General features: G+C 38.1%; 2 long non-coding RNA genes across 2 annotated transcripts; one reads left to right on the top strand and one right to left on the bottom strand.

Moving 5' to 3' along the window:
• Nucleotides 1-513: 513 nt before the first annotated feature.
• LOC122240893 lies at nucleotides 514-10,241 on the bottom strand. Its single transcript, XR_006220657.1, has 3 exons — nucleotides 10,160-10,241; nucleotides 1,720-1,758; nucleotides 514-721 (listed from the first exon to the last, which is right to left on the bottom strand). It is a non-coding gene; the product is annotated as an uncharacterized LOC122240893 (long non-coding RNA).
• Nucleotides 1,984-18,580, top strand: LOC122240891. Its single transcript, XR_006220655.1, has 4 exons — nucleotides 1,984-2,026; nucleotides 9,290-9,358; nucleotides 10,124-10,310; nucleotides 18,527-18,580. It is a non-coding gene; the product is annotated as an uncharacterized LOC122240891 (long non-coding RNA).
• Nucleotides 18,581-18,820: the final 240 nt, after the last annotated feature.

The following is an 18,820-nucleotide window of genomic DNA, read 5'->3' as shown; positions in this document are numbered from 1 at the left end:
ATCCATTCCCTCTATGGCTGCTTTTTGGAGTTGGCCTCACAGTTGGGACTCTGAAACTTAGCTGGGCAGGGGCTGGAAGGAAGAGCCTGGATATCTGGGAGTGTCTCCAAGGGATGCTTATTTAGATGAGGAGAGTGGACATTACATTAGATGAATAAATGGAAATTATATTGGATTTCCATAATTGCTTAAACTGGGAAAATTGATTATGTGCTGCTTTGGTTGATTCTCGAAACCAGTGCACTCAGCCAACTATGAGTGGGGGATCTCAACACAGATGTGGGAGGAAGGGAAATTTTTAATGGAGTGTAAATATGTCAAGAATGCTTATAGTTGCCAGCAAGCCAGATACACCTGTGTTGGCTTAGAATGAGATCTGCATGGATTTGCAAAATGGGAAGGAACCTCATTTGAATTCTAACCAGACTTAAAGACTCTGAGGAAGCCAGGCCAATTTTATCCTATAATTGGGAAAACTAGGGCTCTCTTCAGCAGTTACCGATGAAGCACACTGCTTGCATTGCTTTATTGAGAAAACAGGAGCATTTATCTAACTGCTATCATCCTGGAAACTGTGTCTTGCATCCAGAGAGTTGTCACTTCTCAAATTGCAGTTTCCTGCTGGTGACTTAGCCAGCCAGGTCATATAGCAAAGGAGAAAAACTAAAAGAGCAAAATACGCTTTCCATGATTCAGCATTCTCTCTGACCACTTCTTGTTTCTGAAATAAACAGAAACTTTATAGTAAAATCTGAAGAAAATGCCTTTATTTTTTCTCAAAATAATTCATGTACATGGTTACAGAAAACAGAATGGAATGGAAGGGCTTATAATGGAAAACAACATTTTTCACTGAGGTATTAGCATTTGTGACTATTCTGGAATAATTATATATGATGTATAACTTGAATGTATGTACTTTTGGCATTCTATTTTAGGGAATGTGATAAATTAAAGATGACTGACACTGGTATAGGGGTCTATATCTATACATCTTTCTTTTAAATCTGGGTGGGTTCTATGACTGCTCTGAAGAAGTAAATATGGTAGAAATTATTCTGTACTGGTTTTAGGGCCCACATCATAAGAGATTATAATCTTATATTTCCTGTATCTTAGCATAATTTTCTTGGAACTCAGTTTTCATACTGTGAGAAAACTCAATCATTCCAGTGCAGACACCCATGTAGAAAAGAACTAAGGCCCCCAATGGGTGGTTCTAGATGAACTTCCAGCTAGCATTGACTTGCCGTGGTGTGAATGAACTACCTTGGATGTGAATACTTTACCTGCACATGAACTGCCCCAGCTAATAACATGTGGAGAGAAAGAATTGCCTAGCCACAAAATTGGGAGATATAAGAGAGGTGGCTTTTTCGAGCCATTGGATTTGGGGTAATTTGTTTTGCAGCAGTAGATGGCCAGAACAGGAGTCTTGGTATAGTAGAAAAGTATAGATCTCAGGGACTTAGAGATTTGGTTTCAAATTCTCACTTCAACATTTAATAGGTTTGTGACTTTGGCAATAGCTATTAAGCACCTCTCAGCCTTTGTTTCCTTATCTGTAAAATGGCAATAATAATATATCTTTTAGAGACTGTGCTGAGAATCAGAGATAAAATATGTAAAGCGGCTATAAAATTTCCTAGAAAATGATAATAACTCAACATAGAAGCAATTATCTGTTATTCATCAAATAGTTAATCCACTTCTTTGTACCTTCTTTTGCTTAAGCAGTTCTTCCAGATCAGGATATAGCTAAAGGGAATATAATTTTTGAAAATCAATTTGGCAGTCTGATTAAAAGCTTTAAAGTGTTTATATATTTTTCATTAAGTAGTTCCAATTTATGACCCTATTCTAAGGAAATATTCCTAAATACTGGCTATAATATATCCATCTATAAAATAAGATGCTTATGTAATTTTCTGATCTCTGCACAGCACTTAAAGAAATTAATCCTGTGTATACATTTTTTTTTTCAAGGAAGTTTCTGGACTGGAATGGCTGAACATCTCTCCTCAAGGTAACACCACCCCCAACATACTCATTTAGAAAATGTCAATAACTATTAGGAAAGTTAAAAACATATAAAATATTTTAGTAAGAAGTGTAGCACAGATCCTGGAAAGACTGCTTGGAGGAGGTAGAGTTCAAGGTGAGTCATGCAGCTTAAAAAGCTGCTTAAAAGAAGCTTTTAAGAAGTGCCTCTCATTCAACAAATATTTATTGAATACCAATAAAGTGCTAGACTGTGGGTAAAATCTTAGGTGAACAGATGAAACCAGAGCTTCTGCCCTTTCCTGGAGAATCTGGTGAGTGGCCATTTTGGGTATTCAACCCTGGTTCTCATAATTTCTATAAATGTCTTCACCTTGATGTCTGTCTTGTCACAGTCTTTCTACTCAGAATAAACTCTCAATTTTTCCAGTCAAAGCATTCTGCATGACTCAGCATGAACTCTATCTCCTGCAAACAGTCTTTCTAGGATCTGTGCTACACACTTTCTAGTTCATATGTGTTCCCATAGTGCTGACTTCTTGCAGTACTCAATGTCTATGCATCTATGGCTTGTCTATGTGGTTAGGTAACTTTTTAAATGTCTGTGTGCTATTTTCACTAGATTGAAAATTCTTCATCTCTGCATCTTGAACATAATGTTTATGTACATATGAAATATCTAGGTTTCTTAAAATACAGATTCTGATTCAGTAAGTTTGGGATGAAATCCTAGATACTTCATAGGTAACAAGCTTTCAGGTGATAGTCTTTGCTATTGGACCTCAGACCACACTTTGGGTAACAAGTAGCAGAGTTGTAGAGGGTAGTTACCATCGTATTGCTGTTTCTCTAGCACTTTGAACAGTGCCTTGGATATTAATACATCAAAGGTATTAAATAAATATGTATGGTTGTGTGGGATTAAGGGAAAGAATACAGACCTTGGAATAATACTGATCTAGGTTACCATATCAGTTCCACTACTCAATACTCTGAACAACCATGGGCATTGTACTTATTTATAAAACAACATTGCAGGGTTTTTGTAAAGTCAAAATTAAATTATGCATTTTAAAGCACTTGGAATAATAATAGTGTATAGCAAGGGACTGATTAAAGATAGTTCCTCTTAATGGAGGACATTTGACCTTTTCTAGGCTTAAAGAGATTTTTTCAGTGGTCTTTTTCCTGGTATTGTACCAAAAGAAATATCTTAAGCATAAAGAAGACACTAACATAAGTTTTGGTGTGATTTTTAAAGATTGTTGCATGTCTGTTTATCAGTGCTGACATATATCCTAAGAGATACAGGGAAAGAAATCATGTAAAGTGAAAATGTGCCAGGTGGGCTACCACATGTTGCTTCTAGTCCCTCACAATGTCAAGCTGCCTCAAAGACAATCAGACCTGATCAGTAACACCAAAAGAGACAACGTCACTGTCAGTTCCTGTTACACAGGTTTCTACACAGTCTGCTTGGTACAGATAATGTCTAGGTATTCTCCACATGAAGCCCTGGCAAAGGCTCTCAATAGGATGACTCAGAGGGTGAACATGAGGAGGGTTGGCATGAAGCGTTCAGTGCTCAACTAATTGCATTGGAAAAGGAATTGCATGCTGAAGAAATCCCTATGCTATGCTTCCTGAGTCAGCTTCCCTTATTCACTGGCAGAGGAAATGGTTGCAATGTTTCTCAGATTCTTAGTTTGTATTTTGTTTTTTTTAAATGTTTATTTATTTATTTTTGAGACACAGAGAGAATAGGATCAGAGAGTGAGGGAGAGAGATAATCCGAAGCAGGTTCAGCACTGTCAGCGCTGAGCCTGATTCAAGTCTTGAACCCAAGAACTGTGAGATCATGACCTGAGCTGAAATCTAGAGTCGGACACTTAGCCGACTGAGCCACCCAGGTGTCCCTCTTAGTTTGTATTTCAAGTGAGAAAGTCAGTTGTCTTTCTTGCATGAACTGCATTTCAGAGCAGGAAAATAATTGGTAAAGGAGAGTTATTTATTTATTTTTTTAAAAGAATCCTAGGTGAAAAATTAGAAGAAATGATAGAAATAGAAAACCACATTTACAAACCTTAATGGATCTAGATGGTGGACATCAAAAGTTGCTAAAACCATTAGATAAGAAACATTAGATGAAAAACTTTGTAATAGATGGATCAGCCTGTCATGACCTGAGTCCACTAATTAAATCTTTGCATCACTAAGAGGGGCAAACAGAACATTACCTTTATTTTGGTGTAAGGCGAGAGGAAGTATACAGAAACATTATTTAATATTGTTAACAAAAGAAATAAGCCATATCTGATCCAGCCTCTAGGTCTAACTCCCAGTTTAGAGAAAATATGGAGAATATAGGCCATGTTAAATGACATAACAAGAATTTAATCAGCCAAATACAGATATTCTATAAGACAAATGATTTAGTTTTTTTCAAAAATGAAATAGCACAAGAGAGAGAGAGAATTGTTATATATTAAGAGAGACTTATGGTACATATACTCTAAAAGCAATGTGTAGACATTGTTTGGATCCTTATCCAGCAAACCAACTTTTAAAAAATGTTTTAAATAAGGGAACATTGAACTTGGACAAGTTGTTAAGATATTACAAAGAAATTACAGGTATCCCCCACTTATCAAAAGTTTGCATTACACTACTTTGCTTTTACAAAAAACCTACATTAGTACCTGTTTTCTATCACCTAAAGAAATCCAAAAAGCATCTTAGCTTTTACGAAAAAAGGTGAAAAGCAAAAGTAGTGGTCAGCATTTGTTCTGCAGTGAGCTGTTGTTAGTGTGCACCTAAAGCAGTGAGAGTGGCCCTGCTCAGCTCCTTCCTAGGAACGACACTCAGCATCTCAGCATCAAGCTGCCAGAGTTTTGAACTGTGTGAGCATCTGTGCTTTATCTTGATTTATTCTGTGCATCTGATAGCAAGATGTGTCCTTATGCTATCAGAAAAACCTAAGGGATTATGTTTTGGGTCTAGGAATGCTCAAAAAAATTCCATATAAATTAATAGTAATTGCTTCTTTGCTTTAACCTGTTTCAGTTTACAAAGGTTTTCTTCAGTATGCTCTAGTTTCCAATAGCAGAGGAAACCTGTATTGTTAATTTCACAATAATATTATTGGAGTCATATTTAAAAAATAGTTTTTAATGTTTATTTATTTTTGAGAGAGAGAGAGAGAGAGAGAGAGAGAGAGAGAGAGAGAGAGAGAGAACACAAGTGGGAGAGGGGCAGAGAGAGAGGGAGACACAGAATCTGAAGCAGGCTCCAGGCTCTGGGCCTGGCTCAGGGCTCAAACTCACTGACTGAGAGATCATCACCTGAGCTGAAGTTGGATACTCAACAGACTGAGCCACCCAGGTGCCCCTGGAGTCATATTTTTTACAAAACAAAACAAAACAAAACAAAACAAAACAAAACAAAACAAAACAAAACAAAACAAAAACCCTTACCTGTTGAAATGCCTAAGGAAGTATTTATTGATAGAAGATTTCCATCTTTACTAGGGATCACTAATATACAAATTCATGAAAATAAAATACTTCATTGGTTATATTAGTAAAAATTAAAGTATTTGTGTTGCCATGTGGTAGAAATAATGGAAGTAGATAAAAGCTCATGTTCTTTGTGGGAGTTTAAATAGTAGAACCATTTTGGGGAGCAATTTGTCAATATTTAGTGAAGTTGAGGTTGCATGTCCTCTATTTCAGGAATTCCAAGAATTTTCAGAATTTCCTTTCCAGCTTTGGGTCAGGTCACTTAGGCCTGGACTTCCACTTAGGGTTGAAGCTCTGCCTTCTGCTATGGGTCTTGCCGGACTTGGTTCCTGATTTAGATTCAGGGTCAGATCTCTGCCATGTTTTTAGTTTTTTTTTTTTATCAATAAATTTTATTTTTTAGAGCAATTTTAGATTTACAGAAATAGTACTGAGCCCATATACCACTCCTCACATAGTTACTATTTTAAATAGCCTATGTTAGTATAGTATAGTAAATTTGTTATAATTAGTGAGGCAATACTGACACATTGTTATTGACTGAAATTCATAGTTTATCCACATTTCTTTAGTTTTAACCAAGGGTCTGCTTTGTCTTGCAAGGTCCTATCTGGGATACCATATTACATTTAGTTGTCCTGTCTCTTTAGGCTCTTGGCTGTGACAGTTTCATAACTTCCCCTAGCTTCAGTGTCCTTGACAGTTTTAAGGAGTTCTGGTTGGGTGTATTACAGGATGCACTTTTACTGGAATTTTTCTCTTTTCTTTTTTTTTATGATTAGATTGAGGTTATTGATTCTGGAGAAGGAGTTCACAGAAATAAAGTGACATTTTCACTGTTGCTTAAATTGTTACAGCTTTGGCTGTTGGGAGCTCTTTCACTTGTCTATTGTTGTGCCTCCTAGGGGTGATTGGATATTTCGTTTTCTTTCTTTCTTTGAGCACTTTCTTACTTTCTGGGTTGTAAGAGGCTCCAGGCTCATCTTACATATTTCCTGTCTTAGTGCTAGAATCTGCCATTTCTACAATACACCTCATCCCTTCTTGGAAAATGGTTTTAGAAACCAAGATCTGGGTACTAGGTGTGCTCATTTCTACTGTGGTGTCATTTCTTGTAGGCCCTGTTAACTGACAGAGCAAAAATATATGTGTGCATACTAACCAAATATTTATTCATATATGTATAAATATTTTTAAATATAATGAAGTATATCTTAGGTTAAACCTTAGTTCTTTTGGAGGTCTCCAACTCAAATCCATTACCACACAGGTCATGCTAGCTAGTTCCTCTGGCTGATAGGCAACCTTCTACTCCTTCTTCTAAGAAAACTGGCTCCCACCATCCACCATCTCTTTGATGTTCATTTTCATTGGACATCCACAGCCAACTCAGAATTAATAGCCCATATCTTGTGGGACACAAGGTAACTAGAGTGCAGTGCTTGTGTTCAATTCCTTTTGCCTTTAGTCTTACAGACTCTACTCATTTCCAAATTTACTTTGGTCAACACATTTCCCCCTAAGCCTTTTCAATGTTTGTTTCATGTATTTTTAATACAATTTTTTTAGATTTTTTAGATCTCTAGATCTCAAGATCTAGATCTTTAGATCTTTAGATCTCTAGAATTAGATTCTCTTGTCATGGTCTGCATGGATTCTTGGGATGCCCCAACCACCTAAATGAATTGTTAAAATTTGCTTTAATTAAGGCTCATTTTTTGTGTTGTAAAGTTTTGTGGATTTTGATAAATGCATAATGTCATGAGCTGTCATTACAGTATTATACAAAATATTTTCACCACCATAAAAATGCTGTTTCACTGACTTATCTCTTCCTCCCTTCCTCTAAACCCTTAGCAACAACTGAACATTTCATTGCCCCTATATTAGTTTTGCCTTTTCTGGAATGTCGTATAATTGGAATCCTATAGTATGCAGCCTTTTCTCTCTGGCCTCCTTGCCTTAGAAATATGCATTTAAGTCTCCTCCATGTCTTTGTTGCCAGAAAGTTTGTTTCTTTTTATCACTGACTAGTGAGTGTACCATGGCTTATTTATATATTCACCTATTGAAGGATATGTTGGTTGTTTCCAGTTTTGGGGGAGTATAAACAGAACTGCTATAAACTTTTTTGTTTAGGTTTTGTGTAGACATGTTTTTAGCTCATTTGGGTAAGCACGACTGCAGAGTTACGTGGCAAGACTGTAATTATCTTTGTAAGAAACTGCCATCTTTTTCTAAAGTGACTGTAGCATTTTACATACCTACCTGCAATTAATGAGAGTTCCTAGTATTTTGCATCCTTTCCAACATTGCATATTTTTCTTTTTTTGTATTTTAGTTATTCTAATAAGCATATGCAGGTACTGCATTTTAATTTTCCATTTCTTAATGATAAATGATGTTGAGAATTTTATGTGCTTATTTGCCATCTGTGTATCCTCCTGTGTTTGTTCATATCTTCTGCTCATTTTAAAATAGAATTATTATTATTTTTTATTATTGAATATTAAGAGTTCTTTGTATAGTCAGTGTTTTGCCAATATTTTATCCTAGTCTATGGCTTATCTTTTTTGTCGCTAAGCACCGATTTTATTTACTTCTGGGGCTCCATGATGGATGATACAATTACGTGATATTTTTTAATAGCAATGGCAAAGCCTAGAGAGAATATACCCAATCTTGCAATCTCATTAGAAACCCCAGATTATGTCAATTTTGCTAACATTACACCGAGCAAAGAAAGTCATGTGGTCAAATTCTGCATTAATGAAAAGGGGCAGCACACTACACAGGCAGAGGATGGGCGAGAATAAATACTTGTTGACAATAGTATAATCTGTTATACCAGCCATGAACCTTTAATGGCTCTCTGCTTCCTCATTCTGTGTTTTATTAAAAAAATAATGTTTATTTATTTTTGAGAGAGAGAGAGAGAAAGAGAGAGTGTGAGCGGGGGGGGGGGGGAGCAGAAAGAGAGGGAGACACAGAATCTGAAGAAGGCTCCAGGCTCTGAGCTGTCAACACAGAGCCTACAGAGCCCAATGCGGGGATTGAACCCGTGAACCACAAGATCATAACCTGTGCTGAATTCGGGTGTTTAACCGATTAAGCCACCCAGGTGCCCCATGTGTTTTATTTAATGATGAGTAATTCCTCATTCTGTCCAGAACACCCTAATGTGAGAAAGCAACAAAATCTTTACTTATTTATTTTGCACAATTTTCATTCCTAGACATTGTTCTGTTTGATTTCTTTCTCTCTTCTGAGTGTTTTAAGTGTTTACTTTGTTTTATCTGTTCAACTGATTGTAGGAAGCAGCTGCAAGGAAAAAAACCTCCCTAGCCACACCAGAACCTGGCACCTTGAGAAGACAGCATGGCTGTGATTTCTTTCTTTGTCCTCTTAACCCCATAGAAGAGCAAGACTTCAATGCCAATGCCAATAGTCTCTCAAACCCCTGGCTTGCTGTCCTAAATAAGGGAATTCTACTTTGGGCTCTACAAGGTCTTGCTTATATAACACAGAAATTTTTCTGTCATGTGGGAACAAAAATATTTTTGAGTATTTCATATCTTTGATAAAAACTTAACATATGGGTTATGCATATTTTCTAACTTCAGTGAGGATGGATTTACCTCCTTTCCAACTCTCTTGTTCTCTCCCTCTCTCACTGTTTTGTTTTTGCTTGATAGTAGACATATCTTTATTTCGCTATTTCTAACTAGATGTCTCCCTGTTTAAGCTTTATTAATCTATGTTTCTTCTAGATTTGGGGAGTATAAAGAAAAATTCTACACAAGAAACTTGGAAAAACATCAAAGCACAGAGATAAATGAGTAAGTAAGCCCATTACCTTCTACCTAGAGATAACAGTGCATATATAGCATCATACCTTAGTGGTCTCATAAGTCATAAAAATCCCTGTAGGAAGGAAGTCTGCTTAGTTTAATTTAACCATATATTTAGTTGTTCACCTGATGACAAGAAAAATGCAAAATATAGCCAGATACAAAAATGATAAGTTAATTGATAAATCAAGAAATATCAGTCTAAGCCTATTAGAGATATGAAAATTGCTAAAAGAAAACAATGAAAAAACAGTTAAGGAAGACAAAAATGGTTGCTTCAGGTAGAGGAAAGGGAGAGGTCAGGTAGGACTTTTTTTTTATCCTAAACTTTTCTGTGTTATTTGATTTTATAACCAAGTAAATTGGTTACTTTGATGAGATAAAAATAATTCATTAAAAGTAAGAATTCAAAATAAATTATTACTGAAAATAGGTATAGTTTTGTATGTATGTGCAAATCCTTTACATTTTTTGAAATACTTCTGTTATCATAGACTTCCGCTTTTAAACATTACATTAAGTTTTATAATAGAAATTAATAAGGAAGAATGCCTGAACCTCTATTTTTGTTCTATATTTAAACAACAGCATTTCTTGACATCTCTTGATATGTTGTGCCTTGTTTCCCTAATTGTTTCTGATTCTCTGGGTTCTAGATCACATCACTTAGGTCTTAGGCCCTTGGTTATGTTAGCTTCAGTACATAAATTTGCCATTTTTGACCATATACATTTCCTTTTCTGTTTCTCATAGAATCTGTCTGGGAAACATGGAAAGACTTCTTCATACCTCATGGATGCCCATGTCTCCAGATTTCTAACACTAGGTTTTCCAGGGTCTTTTGCCACTTCTCTTGGCAGCCCACAGAGATGTACTTTCTGGCTATACTCCTCATCTCCCAGGGGAGGACTCCTGATATTGAAAGGAAAAGAGAACTGGTGTAAGTGATACACTTTCCAGGTCCAGATATCCAGCAAGTTTTGAGCCTCCTTAGACCAAACTTCCTTCATTTACACATGCAGTGTGTCAAACTGTGTTATTAGGAAGGTCTGTGGGGAATCTAAAGTGCTCAGACTCTGTGAAAAGGTGGGAACAACATCATCTATGTCATCCACTCTGAATTACCCAAACAGTGATGCAGATTATTTAAGGCCTGTATGTCACATCTCTGTTTGAAAAGGGTTGTTGGGATCACACAGATGCATTTCTACAGAGTCCTTGGAATGAGAGGGGAAAGTGGACATGGATGTCATTGGAAAGGGAAAATGCAGAAGCAAGATGGTTGGGTTACCATCACTTTCTGAAATATAAAGATGTAGGAGTGCTTGGGTGTTGCTGGAGTTGGAGAAATAAATGGGAAGTTTATCCCACAAATCCAATCTCTTTAAATATCTGGAGAGACTCCAAGATTCCTGGGGGCGGGGAGTATAACCCAACTACTTGCTTAACCTGCCCTTCATTCCAGGAGCTCCATAATTAGAGCCAGGCATGAATAATGAGGAGCTCTGCAAGGGTTACATCAATCATAAAAGGAAGATAAATTCAATACCCCACCCTCTGCAAAAGCCTGTAGCAACAGGCTGAGGCTGTGTCTCGATAGGTTTAGAGTATTTATTCCTTTGATAAGTTATTCCAAATTCAAAGAGATCTAAAAGCAAAGCGAGGCAAAACAAAGCAAAATTCTTGGCATTTGTGTTTTATTTGTTTTGTACACTTTACTATCTTATTTGTTCCTTTCAGAAATCATCTGAGGTAGGCACAACAATGATTATTATTCCCATTTAGTGGATGGGGTGGTTGAGGCACAGAGTGTGTGGCTTGCCTGAGACCATGCAGCAATTTTCATAGAGGTAGGATCAGAGGCCATGATTCCAGACCCTTAGGCAGTTTCTCCTGTCTGCCCTCATTGCGTCCCTCACTTTGATTCACTGATGTGGCTCAAAGCAGCCAGTATATATTAGGTGCCTGTCATAGACCACAGCAGAGAGTAGGTGCCCCATAGTTGTAGTTGCTCCTTTATTTTTAGCCACTTTTCTTTACAAGCTCGGCTCTCTGGAATGCACGCCTTCAGAGGGAGGAATTTTTCTCAATGATGCCCACAGTGAGACAGAATTTTAAAAAATGGACTTGCTAGGCACTTTATGTAGGACAACGTATACTATGGAGCATGCAGAATTTTGTGTTTGAGGCTAGCAAAGCTAACCCTATTCTTATTTTGCCAACCTTTTGCTCTTCGGTTTCACTTCTTCCTACTTCACTAATGCTCTCACCAAATATATGCAAACAAGATATGACTATTGGCATTAACATGAGCAAAATGTAAGTTGTGTCTTCCTAAGTAAATGAGAGGATTCCAGCCAGCATTTGCATTGCTTGAACCTTATTGTTATTTTTCCATCAACTTCCAAATGTGCATCCTCCACATGTATGCCATAGATTTGTTTTATTTCATTTTTTTCTCAATTATTTTATGTTGGCTTTGAGGCTCAGAAGTCGTAACAGTATTGCATGATTAATTTTGTTCCTCTATTACAATGGAGTTTTCATGAAATTAACTATGCTGTTTTCTTCCTAGTAATGTCCTCTGATGAATATTTTATTTTTGTCAATTGCCGTGTGGTCAGCCTTGCTTGGTATTTTATGGTACTTTTTCAAATAACAAGATGTTCCTGAGACCTTTCAGACCCTCTGCTGCAGCAGAACAGAGCTTTGTGTCTTCATGGGAAATCCAGAGGTCAGCTAAAGAAGCTCTTCCCTTAAGAGCACAGAAAATGCCCGATTTGGGGGGCCCACAGAGTGAGAACAAGATTCACCTGACCTCCCAAAGGCAGCACATTAGAAATTGCCATAGCATCAGCAGAGAGAAGGGGAAGCAAAAGCATCCCACAGTCATGGAGATGTGATTCCAGGCCAACAGAGGTCTATGTCCTGAGACTACAAAGAACTGCAAGGGTTTCCTATTTATTCTCCCATGCGCATAAATATGGCTATAGAATATTTGCTATAGAATCTCCCCTGGCAACTCCAAGGGCTGTGTATCTGCCTCTTTTTCTGAGTGGGTACAAGTTCAGCAAAAAGAAAGACCGCATTGAAGGAGTGACAAGTACAGTGCAAAGAGAAAGGAAAACAGATGGAGCAGCTACTAATTGCCACTGTCCTTGGTACTTTAAAAGTATGATCTCATTTAATTGTCAAAGTCCCCTTGCAATGGGGATATGATCCCCAGTGTACAAATGAGACCTCTGGCACTCAGGGAGGTTGAGCAACTTGTCTAAGGAGCCCAGTATGTGGCATTCAATCATTTGTTGAATCAATAAGGAATGAATGAATGCTACACAGCCAATACTGGGAATTGATAAAGGGAGCTCATCTTCCCTCTGATTTATAGGAATCAATACTCCCTGTAGCAGAGGGGAAGACTTAGCAGACTGGGAAGGGGAGCTTATTAAATGAAATTATTGGCACGAATGGCTGGCAAGATGAGAGGGTGCTGTGCCTCTGATTTCCCAGTTATGCACTCTGTAGTGTGTCATCTATGAAATCCAGAGGTCATGGCTCTTCCCACCTTCCTTCCCACCCCAACCCTGCTTGGTCTGTGTGCCTCTGGGAGCTCGAAGCACTCAGCTGTGATACCTAATGTGATCCAGTTGTACATATTATGTGTCTGGCCAAGAACTGGGCACAGGAATCGAGGTCCTAAGTGTTTTCTGCCTTGGGGCATCTAGAAGTGTGGTAAAGAGCTGGGAACTGTAGAGCTAGGTGACAAGCATGGGTGTCATATTTAAATGACATGGGCTGTGCCCAGCAGGCAGGCCTGCTCAGAAGCCCTCATTTCCTTTTCCGGCCCTGTTTCTACTAAACCTTGTGGTTTTCCAAATTGTGTTGAGAGCAAATCCCACATCCCTTTTGAAATGATTTGATTTCTGCACTTAAAACTTCTACTATCGTGCCAATGGTCTGGAGGGCAAACCACTGAGAAAGCTTCTTCCTCGCGAATTAAATGCTCTGGGGCAGGGAAAAAGAGAGTGTGAGGTTGTCGTGCCTGGTTGAAAGCAGGCAGGTATCTCCAGCATCCATATCAAAGCCTTCTGTGCCCATGGTGACGTTAATAATAAATGATGAGTTTCTTGCAGATTTTCAACTAAGCAACATTGCTTTTCCTGTGGTTAGGTCAGTTCTAGTGTGTTTGGCTCTAGTATTTCAGACATCTCTTGCCAAACAAATGCAAAAGAATTAGCATGCAATGTGGTAGTTCAATCTAACAAAATAGTTTTTAAATGAATCTTCGTTATAAGAAGCTTTTGGGGGGCTACTAATCTAGGTAACTGCTGGGGTGGTCTTGAGTTCTTTCATCTGATGTGGACAGGCCCATTGGATGGAAATGGTTGACAGAAGTTGGGATGGATGCCCCAATGGGGACCCCAAGTAGAGGTTGGGTGGGCTTCACCTCTCTGCTAGAGCAGAGGGCAGTTGAAAAATGACTCCCTCTGGTTTCCCTCTATCCCCTGCCAACCAACCCCAGCCCAAGCCACTGTCAGCTCTCATCTGATCAGGTAGAAACCTCCTGACTCCTCTCTTAGCTTCCACTTTCTCCCTGCTTCAATTTAAGAAGCTGAGGTGACCTTCTGAAGCAAGTGCCATTCTTAACAATTTACATCCCTGGTTGAAGCCTTTCAATGGCTTTCCATTCCCCTTGGCAGAAAATCCAAAATCCTACTATGGCCTTCAGTGGCCTGCAGGTGCCTGGTCTCATGTTCATTGCTCTCCCCTCCTTACTGTGTTCCAGTCTTGATGGACTTCTATCTCATCCCTGTATCCAGTGAGCTCATCCTCCTTCACAGCCCCTGCCCTTGTTTCCTTACCTCTACCTTAACCCTCTTCTTCTCTCCTTCTGTCTATCTAACCTCTACCAACCCTCCATGTCTCAGTTAAAAGTTGGTTTCTCAGAAAGTCTTCCTTGATTCTGAAATAAAAATATACCTCATACTGTTTCTTATATTTTCCCTTCATAGCACTTAAGACTAAGGCTATTTTTTAGTGTATATTTTTTACATGTGTGATGATTAAAAAAAAAAAAGTCTGCCTTCCCACTGGTTTATAAACTCAGGCAGGAACCAAATCTGCTTTATTCATGACTATATCCTTAGCACCTAACAGAGTGCCTGACACATAAGAGGTGCTATAAATATTTATTGAATGAATAAAAAACTGTCTTCTCATGCCATCTGTCAAGTTTATCTACCCTTATTTTTAAAACCACTTCACGGGATGTTTGGTTTCAGCCCTTGGATCAGCGGGCACAGCCTTATTGTGTCCTTTTATGACTGTCTCCTCTGTGCTAGTTCTGGTGGGCACGCTGCCTGCACCCTTCATGTTGGGCTTCTGCTTCTTGTCTTGATCCAAGCTGAACCCTTGGAATCTGATCTCATACTGATTGCTCAAAATCTGATATCTAACTGTCCCTACCTGATGGTCTGAGTCCTTGCTCAAAGCCTGTTTAAATGGAGCTCCTTGGGGTGCCTGGGTGGCTCAGTCCATTGAGCCTCTGACTCTTGGTTTTGGCTCAGGTCAAGGTCCTAGGGACATAGGAATGAACCCTACATCAGGCTCAGCATGGAGGCTGCTTAGGTCTCTCGCTCTCTCTCTCTCTCTCTCTCTTTCCCTCTCTCTCTCGCTTTCTCTATACCTTTGACTCTCTCCCCTGCTCATTCTCTCTCTCAAAAATAAAATAAAATAAAATAAAATAAAATAAAATAAAATAAAATAATAAAATAAAATAAAAATGGGATTCTTTAAAATCGTTATATTTTAAAGTGTAATGTTCTTTTTTTAAAAATATTTTTTTACAACATCCAGCGCTTATCCCAAGTGTCCTCCTCAATGCCCACTGCCCACTTTCCCCTCTCCCCTACCCCCACATCCACCCTCAGTTTGTTCTCTGTATTTAAGAGTCTCTTATGGTTTGCCTCCCTCCCTCTCTAGGTGTTGTATGGAAGCCAATTTAACGATAAATTATATTAAAAAATTAAAAAAACATTTTTTAAAGTTTATTTATTTATTTATTTATTTTGAGAGAGAGAGAGAGAGAGAGAGAGAGAGAGAGAGAGAGAGAGAGAATCCCAAGCAGTCTCTGCACTGTCAGTGCAGATGCAGGGTTCAAACCTATGAACCATGAGATCATAACCTGAGCCAAAGTCGGATGCTTAACTGACTGAGCCACCCACGTACCCCTAAAACTATAGTGTTCTGATAGACCCCTCTGAGGAACAGCTTTAACTCTTGATATATAGCACCACCAGAGTCAAGCCATGCCTTACTCAACTTCTTGTCTTGGCATATACAAGTAGGAAGTCCAAGTAGAAATATTTGTAAATTAATCTGCATTGAAAATATTGTGGTTGTTGCAATTTATAAGAAGTTATGTCCCTTAAAGTCATGAAACTTAAGAATATAAATGATACACTTTGGGAATAAAAATATAAATAGACGCATTACAGATATATCAACTGTACATTTATCTAACATTCCTCTTACCACTGTTGTTACTAGAAATCAAGAGAAATACCTTTTTCACAAACTCCTTGTGCTGTTGTAATTTAGAATAAAAACATATTTGGTCATTAAGACGAAGGAAACTATATATCTCACGTATAATTGGTCTTCATCCATTGTTCCTGGCTCACAGTTGCCAAAACCTTGGAATTATAAGAGGAATGGAAGCATCCTTTGTTAATATTTAACCTCTTGTCTTCACTTCCTGAAATGGCTTTAAAGCCATAAAGGTGAAGTGGGTGTGTTGTTCTTCACGACATGCACCTTTCCATGACTACTGGGTTTATGTTAATGAGGTGACTTTTGTAAGGTACCTAAGGAAGGGAGCTGGTTGCCAGAAAAACCAACCAGGAATACGTGGGAGGAATTTCAGTCCCCTCCCCTGGTTTTCTCAGAGAGGGGATGAAGGTTGAGTCAATAAATTTTATGTAATGAAACCTCTATAAAAATCCCAAAGAATGGATTTGGAGAGCTTCCATATTGGGGAAATAGAATGTTTCCATGTGCCACCATGCCAGGCCCCATACTCCACAAGGACAGAAGCTCTTTTGCTCAGGATCTTGCCCTTTGTATCTCTTCATCTGACTGTTGGTTCATGTTTTTTTTTTTTTTAAATATCCTTTGTAATAAATTGGTAAGTTAGTGAATAAATACAATGTTTTGCTGAGTTCTTTGAGCTGCTCTAGCAAATTAATTGAACTCAAGGAAGGAATGGTGGGAACCTCTGATTTATGGCCAGTTGGTCAGAAGCAAAGGTAATAAACTGGGTTTGGAATTGGCATCAGAAATGGAGGGTAGTCTTGTGGGAATGAACTGTTAATCTGTGGAAGTGTCAGAATTGAGTTGAATTGTAGGATACCCAATTGTATGATACCCAGCTGGGGTCTGAGAATTGCATGCGTGTGTTGGCAAAACAACACAACACAAAACAAAACAAAACAAAATGCCACATTAGAATGGGAGTATCCTTAGTCCTGATTCTAGAACTGTAGTACTGATTCTAAATTTTGTGCAACCATAAATTTTTTTAACTTTAATTTTCCATACTTCTCACTCAAAGTTAACCCTCTAGAAGAGCCCAGTTATATTTATTCTTGAAGTATTGTGCAAGCACTGCAATTTGTTTAATACCTACAGCCCTGTATATACCAATTCTGTTACAAAGAATTCATCATCACCTTAAAGCATCATGAGGTAAAAGGCAATGATACAGAACAGTTAAAAATGCTACTTCAATACATTTTTCATTTTAAACAAAATAATCCTCCACTTCTTATTAATAAATGTTATGCTCTGTTATAAAAGAGTTCTCTGGCTCTGATTCATCTGATGGCATTTTCTATCACTGTAAACAAAATATTAGTGAAAGGTTGAGCTTGCTTCTGCTTTCCTTTTGGCCAATTTACAAAATAAACATTTCCTGATTTGGTCATTAGAGTTTAAACTATTGAACTGAAGACAGATGTTCTTTGAACAAAGATTGAAGAGAGAAAAGTGATCAGAAATTCTCCCAAGGCCAGAACTTAAAACACTGATGGTTATAACTTCTCTTGTCTGTCACCAGAGTCTTTTGAAGAAAAATATGGTTCTAGATTATCTGAAGGTGCAGACAGTGTACACCATCCAACAGATTCTGGAAAACCCTTTTGTTACGTTTTCTTTTATTAAGAAGAAAATCATTTCTGAGTCTTGCTTTGTAAACTAAACTTTGCCAAACAAGTATATGGAACTGATGCATAATTGAAAGCCTAAGTCCCTGTTCATTTTAGGGATTCAGCAAGCATTACTTGGAAAACAAATTAGCTCAATGAATGTCCACACCACCAAAAAAGAGATTATAATGAAGTAAAATTCTTCTCCTCCTTACCTTCTCCTTTTCCTTCTTCCCCTCTTCCGCCTCTTCCCCCTCCTCTTCCCCCTCTTCCTCCTCCTCCTCCTCCTTCTCCTAATATGCATGAAAAAGGAGATATTATTAATAGGAGAAAAAATAAGTGCAGGGAATGAAATATTTCTGGTGTAGTCAAGCTCTGAAGACATTGAAAATGTAAGGTGGGTAGGTGGCAATTTTCTTCAGGACTGAGAATCATATTAAAAACTAGGTTTGGTTGGAGAGATTACACACAGTATGACTATTTCTGTACTAAAATCATGGCTTTGTGTCTTATTCTCATTAGTTACAAAACTAACTAACTAACCAAAAAAAAAAAAAAAAAGCATATCACACAAATGCTCTTGGTGCCTAAAACTCCACCATAAATGTCCATTATTTTGGGAAAGTCAAGTTTGTTGGTAGACATCTTGGTTTACAATGTCCTTCCTAGAAAATCACAAACAATATGTAGGGGTTGGTGAGAGTAGGGGATGGGAACTGGTGTGGGAAAAGGGGAGATAAAATTGGAGCCAAAGGAGAGATGGGAAGGAGTGAAGAAGGACCATGTTGGTGAGGCACACACTCCTGAGGGTAAGTTGGAGAATGAGGATGCACCAATCACAAGGCCTAAGTCCTTCCTGGTTTTGTCAGAACCATTTCCAGACATTTATCTGGAAATTTATAGGGAACTGGACATTTATAGGAAATTAATACTATCTCTTTGGCCTCCCTAGAAATGTTCTGGAAAACTGGCCTTAAAATGTTGGGAGAAGACGCAGAGAGGACAGGTAATTCAAATATAGGGTAATTGAATTTCTTTGTTAGCAGTGAGCTTTATACACAAATTTACCATACATTTGATAGGAAATTTGCTTTGTGTGATAGCACTTTCCATTGAGGAAAAAGAGTTCTTGGGGACATCTGCTGGCCATATATGTAACGCCTCCAAAGCACTGTAAGAGGCACAGTAGGGAGAGGGTGGTGCAGTTAGACCCTGAGACCAGAAAGGGGCCCACCCATTGTTCAGA

The sequence above is a fragment of the Panthera tigris genome, chromosome C1, assembly GCF_018350195.1.
Source record: "Panthera tigris isolate Pti1 chromosome C1, P.tigris_Pti1_mat1.1, whole genome shotgun sequence".
NCBI lineage: Eukaryota > Metazoa > Chordata > Mammalia > Carnivora > Felidae > Panthera > Panthera tigris.
The sequence above is the reverse complement of the archived record's forward strand: the minus strand, read 5'-3'. Positions and strand labels throughout refer to the sequence as shown.